Below are 6,040 nucleotides of genomic sequence, written 5' to 3'. Positions count from 1 at the left end.
CTCCGGTGTCAGTGAGTTATATGGTCTCATGGTCATAGGAACAAATACTTGACACGCAGAAAATAGTAGCAACAAAATGACACGATCAACATGCTACGTCTATTAGTTTGGGTCTAGTCCATCACATGATTCTCCTAATGACATGATCCAGTTATCAAGCAACAACACCTTGTTCATAATCAGAAGACACTCACTATCTTTGATCAACTGGCTAGCCAACTAGAGGCTTGCTAGGGACAGTGTTTTGTCTATGTATCCACACATGTATATAAGTCTTCATTCAATACAATTATAGCATGGATAATAAACGATTATCTTGATACAGGAATTATAATAATAACTATATTTATTATTGCCTCTAGGGCATAATTCCAACAAATTGCTAGTAAATTGAATGCACTTGACTATCTTTATGGAGTTTTGCTTGAGATGCGTGATGAAGAAACTTATGAAGTGATTCACGAGGGCTCCTTGAATGAAAAGAATGATTGCAATGGTTTCACTATAAATCCTATTAGTGACAATCATGCTAAAAATATGCAAAACACTAAGCTTGGGGATGCTAGTTTTGCTATGTCCCCTACTTGTTGCAATAATCATGATTGGGGTGATCATCTTTCTTATGATCTTGAAAATTTGTTCAAGCCTCATGATGATTATGATATTTGCAACAATGTTGAAAGTGGGTTTGGAGAAGTCATGACTTTAGTTGATGATAATCCCACTATTTTGGAAGAGCGTCAACTTTGCATACATGTGGATCATGAAAAGAATATCCTTTGTGATATCTATATTGTTGAATTTGATTATGATCCCACATGTAATTGCTATGAGAGAGGAAAATATTGTGGTAGAAACTTTCATGTTACCAAATCACCTCTCGTTATGTTGAGATTGATATTGTCTCTATCTTCTTCCTTGCATTTGGTGACTATTTGTTGTCTTGACAATATGTTTTCCTATAAAATGCCTATGCATAGGAAGTATGTTAGATTTAGATGTGATTTTGACATGCTTTATGATGCTCTCGTTGTGCTTCAACTCTTGTCTTTTGTGTGAGCATCATTGATGCCTAGCTAAGGGCGTTACACAATAGCGCTTCTTGGGAGGCAACCCAACAAATCTATCCTTTTTCTTTCTGTTTTGTGTTTTCCACACTTTCATAATTCTTTTATGATTGTGTTTTTTGTGTTTCTTTTTGTGTTTGTGCCAAGCAAAACCGTTATGATTAGTCTTGGGGATGATCGTTTGGTCATGCTGGAAAAGACAGAAACTTTCTGCTCACGAAAAGAATTTTAATTTTTTCTGTAAGAGCTTTTGAGTTGATTATTTTTGCTGCTGATTTCTACGCAAATTCTTCAGACTGTCATAATTTTTCAGAATTTGTGAAGTACCAGAAGTATACGAAATATACAGATTGCTACAGACTGGTCTACTGTTAACATATTCTGTTTTTTTATTGTGTTGGTTGCTTATTTTGATGAAACTATGGGCAGTATCGGGGTGTATTAGCCATGGAAGATTGAAAATACAGTAACCCAACATCAGCATAAGTAGAATTTAAGTTTGCTACAGTACCTAAGGAAGTGGTGGTTTGCTTTCTCATACTAATGTTATCACGAGTTTCTGTTTAAGTTTCGTGTTGTGAAGTTTTCAAGTTTTGGGTGAAGTTCTTATGGGCAAAGAGATAAAGAGTGGCAAGAGCTCAAGCTTGGGGATGCCCAAGGCACCCCAGGAGATTCAAGGATGCTGTAAAAGCCTAACCTTGGAGATGCCCCGGGAAGGCATCCCCTCTCTCGTCTTCAATCCATCGGTAACGTTACTTGGGGCTATATTTTTGTTCACCACATGTTATGTGTTTTTGCTTGGAGCGTCTTGTATCGTAGGAGTCTTTTATTTTTGTGGTGTCACAATCATCATTGCTGCACACCTAGAGATAGAGACATGCACTCATCGTGACTTTGTTGAGCTTCACTTATATCTTTTGGTAGACAATTCAGCTCACATGTGCTTCACTTATATCTTTTGAGCTAGATACTTTTGCTCTATGTGCTTCACTTATATCTTTTAGAGCACATCGGTGCGTGGCTTGGTAGTTGATCTATGCTTTGAAAGTAGTCTCAAAATGGGTTGTTATCCAAAGGGATACGAAAACTTCCACCTTCATGTGCATTGAATAGTTAGAGAAGTTTGATTCATCTCAATTAGTTTTGAGTTGTGGTTTTGGTAATATTGAAGTTATGCTAGTAAGGTGTTGTGGATATAGAAATACTTGTGTTGAAGTTAGTGATTCCCGTAGCATGCACGTATGGTGAACCACTATGTGATGAAATCTGAGCATGATTAGTCTATTGATTGTCATCCTTTGTGTGGCGGTCGGGGTCACGTGATGGTTTATACCTACCAACCCTTCCCCCTAGGAGTATGCATTGAATGCTTTGTTTCGATTACTAATAAAACTTTTGCAACAAGTATATGAGTTCTTCATGACTAATGTTGAGTCCATGGTTTAGATGCACTTTCACCTTCCACCATCACTATCTTCTTAGTGCCGTGCAACTTTCGCCGGTGCACAAAACCCACCATTAGCCTCCCTCAAAACAGCCACCGTACCTACCTACCATGGCTTTTTTCAAAGTCATTCCGAGATATATTGCCATGCAACTACCACCATGACATGTGCCATCACGTCTACATTTCTATTGCATGATCGTAAGACATCTAGCATGATGTTTCCATTAATGTCTATGCCATGCTAGATCATTGTCACGGTACACTACCGAAGGCATTCCATATAGAGTCATCGTTGCTCTGAGTTTTGAGTTGAAAGTATGATGATCATCATTGATGGAGCATTGTCCCATGTGAGGAAATAAAAGAGGCCAAAGAATCCCACAAAATAAAAAAAATAAAAAAAAGAGGCCAAAGAGCCCACCAAAAAAAATAAAAAAATGAGAGAAAAAGAGAGAAGGGACAATGTTACCACTTTTCCACAGTTGTGCATATTAAGCACCATGATCTTCATGATTGAGAGTCTCTCGTTTTGTCACCACCATATAGCTAGTGGGAAATTTTCATTATATAACTTGGCTTGTATATTCCAATGATAGGCTTCCTCAAAATTTCCTTAGGTCTTCGTGAGCAAGCAAGTTGGATGCACACCCACTAGTTTTCTTTAAGAGTTTTCACATACTCTTAGCTCTAGTGCATCATTTGTATGGAAATCCCTACTCATTCACATTGATATCTATTGATGAGCATCTCCACAGCTCATTGATATGCCTAGTTAATGTGACCATCTTCTCCTTGTTTTGTCTTGCAACCTCCACCACACTCCACACCATCTATAGTGCTATAACCATGGCTCATGCTCATGTATTGCGTGAGAGTTGAAAAGGTTTGAGAAAGTAAAGGTGTGAAAACAATTACTTGGCCAATACCGGGGTTGTGCATGATTTAAATTCGTTGTGCAATGATGATAGAGCATAGCGAGACTATATGCTTTTGTAGGGATAACTTTATTTTGGCCTTGTTATTTTGAAAGTTCATGATTACCTTGCTAGTTTGCTTGAATTATTATTGTTTCCACGTCAATAGCAAACTATTGTTTTGAATCTAATGGATCTGAACATTCACGTCACATAAGAGGAGTTACAAAGGACATCTATGCTAGGTAGCATGAAAGCATAAAAAATTCATTCTTTATCACTTCCCTACTTGAGGACAAGCAGGAGTTAAGCTTGGGGATGCTTGATACGTCTCAAACGTATCTATAATTTTTGATGGTTTCATGTTGTTATCTTGTCATCTTTGGATGTTTTATGTACCTTTTATATCTTTTTTGGGACTAACTTATTAATTCAGTGCCAAGTGCGAGTTCCTATTTTTTCTGTGTTTTTGGCTCTTTTCAGATCTGATTTTGGAACGGAGTCCAAACAGAATAAAATCCCCGAAATTATTTTTTCCCGAACGGAAGAAGATCAGGGGGCTTGTGGGCCAAGCCAGGAGGGCTACAGGGAGCCCACAAGCCACCTCTCCGTCACCACGGGGGCGGCAGTGGGCAGGCTTGTGGCCTCCCTGGCGCCCCTGACCTAGATCTTGGCCTATATATTCCCTAAAAATCAGAAAAAAATCAAGGGATCCACAAAAATACTTTTCCGCCGCCGCAAGCTTCCGTTTCCACGAGATCTCATCTGGAGACCCTTCCCGGTGCCCTGCCGGAGGGGACTTTGGAGTTGGAGGGCTTCTACATCAACATCATCGCCCCTTCACTTCAGACCTACGGGTCCGTAGTTAGTAGCTAGATGGCTTCTTCTCTCTCTTGGATCTTGAATACAAAGTTCTCCATGATCTTCATGGAAATCTATCCGATGTAATCCTCTTTGGCGGTGTGTTTGTCGACATCCGATGAATTGTGGATTTGTGATCAGATTATCTATGATATTTATTTGAGTCTTTGCTGATTCTTATATGCATGATTTGATATCCTTGTAAGTCTGTCCGAGTCTTGGGTTTTGTTTGGCCAACTAGATCTATGATTCTTGCAATGGGAGAAGTGCTTGGTTTTGGGTTCTTACCGTGTGGTGACCTTTCCAAGTGACATTAGGGGCAGCAAGGCACACATCGTGTAGTTTCCATCAAGGGTAACAAGGTGGGCTCTGTCGTAGATATGAGATTGTCCATCTACATCATGTCATCTTGCTTAAGGCGTTACTCTGTTCTTTTGGACTTAATACACTAGATGCATGCTGGATAGCGGTCGACGTGTGGAGTAATAGTAGTAGATGCAGAAAGTATCGGTCTACTTGTTTTGGACGTGATGCCTATAGATATAATGATTGCCATAGATGACGTCATGACTTTGCGCGGTTCTATCAATTGCTTGACAGTAATTTGTTCACCCACCGTCTATTTTCTTTCATGAGAGAAGCCACTAGTAAACACTACGACCCCCGGGTCTATTCACACCTATCGTTTCCACTCTCGCTTTTACTTTGCTTTGTTACTTTGTTGCTTTCAGTTTCACTTGGGGAACAATCTATAAGGGATTGACAACCCCTTCATAGCGTTGGGAGCAAGATTTTTGTGTTCGTGCAGGCTCTTGTGATACTCCTTCACTGGATCGATACATTGGTTCTCAAACTGAGGGAAATACTTACCACCGCTGCGCTACATCACCCTTTCCGCTTCGAGGGAACACCAACGCAAGGCTCCAAGGCCACGGGGGAAATCCTTTGCATATTTTCCTAGGAAGTCCCTTAAGGCGTAGGCGTAGCAGAAGGATTCCTGGTGCCGTCAACACACCTATTTCTGGCGCCATTGGAAGGTCTTTTGTTGCAGTAGCAAGGTGCATAATTCGTCAACGAATGCTTGCAGATAGCCCAATAGTTCTCATGCTGGACAAGTTTTGAGGAACGGCTCCCAAAGTGGGGAGGATCACATCCCCTTAGTCTCCTTTGTTTATCACTACCAAACTTTTCTGATTTCTCATAAACAAAGCGTGAAGGAGGTTTGTTTGTTGCTATTATCTTTTACGAGCTGGGAGCACTCATGCCAGTCCCTCTTTGTATTAGGGGTTCGTAGATTAAACATGCAAACCCAGGATAAAGCTTGTCCAGTATGAGAAGATCATGAATTATCTACTACTTCCTCATGATCTAAAATAGAGGCACAAAACAGGGAATAATAATTGAAGGTTTAAAGATAGCACATGAGTAATATACTTTAGGAGTGGTGGTGAAATACCCCATATAGGGAAGGTATGGTGGACTCTTGGGAAGGTTGAGGTTTCAAGGTATGGGTGCACAAGCAGTATTCCCACTTAGTACAAGGGTTGGCTAGCAAAGGCTTTTGAGAGCAGACAAATGATGTTGACTTAGATGCAAAACAATATTAAGTTTAACATAAAGAATTGGCATGAAACATCAAGTTGTCTTCCTTGTCAGCATAACACTTCAAGCATAAGAACATAAAGGTTTTGGCTATGTCGCTACTAGAAAAACGCATGCTTGTTGTTATGACCAATGCTATGTTTGCCAAG

This window comes from Hordeum vulgare, chromosome 3H (assembly GCF_904849725.1).
Source record: "Hordeum vulgare subsp. vulgare chromosome 3H, MorexV3_pseudomolecules_assembly, whole genome shotgun sequence".
NCBI lineage: Eukaryota > Viridiplantae > Streptophyta > Magnoliopsida > Poales > Poaceae > Hordeum > Hordeum vulgare.
The sequence above is the reverse complement of the archived record's forward strand: the minus strand, read 5'-3'. Positions refer to the sequence as shown.